The sequence below is a fragment of the Chiloscyllium plagiosum genome, chromosome 12 (assembly GCF_004010195.1).
Source record: "Chiloscyllium plagiosum isolate BGI_BamShark_2017 chromosome 12, ASM401019v2, whole genome shotgun sequence".
NCBI lineage: Eukaryota > Metazoa > Chordata > Chondrichthyes > Orectolobiformes > Hemiscylliidae > Chiloscyllium > Chiloscyllium plagiosum.
The window spans coordinates 85,585,870-85,587,467 of NC_057721.1; positions in this window are offsets into that span (position 1 = coordinate 85,585,870).

Sequence of the window (1,598 nt, forward strand, 5' to 3'; positions counted from 1 at the left end):
CTCCTCCCTGACCTATCACCTTCATCCCCTCCCCCACTCACCTATTGTACTCTATGCTACTTTCTCCCCACCCCTACCCTCCTCTAGCTTATCTCTCCACGCTCCAGGCTCACTGCCTTTATTCCTGATGAAGGGCTTTTGCCCGAAACGTTGATTTCGCTGCTCCTTGGATGCTGCCTGAACTGCTGTGCTCTTCCAGCACCACTGATCCATTATCCACATAGTCTCTGGCCAATTCATCTGTTCAGCCAATTTCTCAAAGGAAATGAAAAAGGCTTCAACATCTTTTACATTGAACTTGGTAATGTTTGACATATTTGCATATATGCTGAAAATGTGTTGCTGGAAAAGCGCAGCAGGTCAGGCAGCATCCAGGGAACAGGAGAATCGACGTTTCGGGCATAAGCCCTTCTTCAGGAAACTGCTAGGGATATGCATATATCCCTATCAGAGTTTTGGTTACGATGGGTCTGCTCATCATCACTCTCCTCCTCACTAAACCTGGATTTTACCTTCATTTCCATCCTTTTATGTCGGCTATCCTGTCAACTTCTGAAGTTCAAACTCTCTCTCTTTCTCCGTCTCCTCTCTCCTTTTCTTTTTGCCTTTCCTCTGTTTGTAACCGTAACTCAAACCGTTTCAGTTCCCTTTCTTCCTCTTCTGCTCTGGTACTTTCTCCTTTTCTTGGTCTTCGAACTCCAATTGTTTAATTTTCAATTTAATTTTCTCTAACTCCACTGCACTTGCCTATTTCTCTGATATACCTAAGTATTTGACCAATTTCAGCTTTCCTCTTATTCCTAGTTAAAACTAATTCTAATCTATTTGCTAATTCTAAAAGTATATCCTTCGCCTGCCTTTTAAACTCTCTTGGCAAATTTGGGAAGCATCTTGAAACCTCAGAACCTCTTCAGCAATGTTCAGAGCCATTTCCCTCACTTTAATTCAACCAACCACAAGTACCCAAAATTCAACAGATTTTTCTCACTGAGATTTGTTTAAATCTGTCCAAATCCATTCAGATCAGTACAGATCCTGTACAGAAACCAGCCAGATCCTGGAGCAGCTCTTATTGTGAGAAAGGGGAAAAGGTCGAATCCCTCTGATAATTAAAACCAAAAAATCCAGAGAAACTCGCCGAGCCTTCATGGTCTGGTAAAAAGAGTGGTTAAATGAAAGAAAGTACCTGATATTCACTTTATGAGTAAGACAGTAACATTTTATAGTTTTAACCGTGACAGTGAACAAATTAACAGGATTAATATCAATCAGAACGATCCCTCTGTAAATATTAACTATTCCCTAACCGAACAGAATTCTACTGGAGTGCTGTTCCAATGAACAAAATTCCCACTTGTATAAACCCAAGTTTCAGAGAAATGCAATTAAAACTTAATCTCACAAAGTCCATACAGAAGGTGTCTCCCAGAGCGTTCGGCCATTTCCACTGTATCTCTGGTCATAAGAAACACTCTTCCGCTGTTCTCAAGTTACAAAAGTCTTTCTATCATTGACCCTATTGTCAGGGGGTGTTCCTGCTGTCAGAGGGTGTTCCTGCTGTCAGAGGGTGTTCCTGCTGTCAGGGGGTGTTCCTGCTG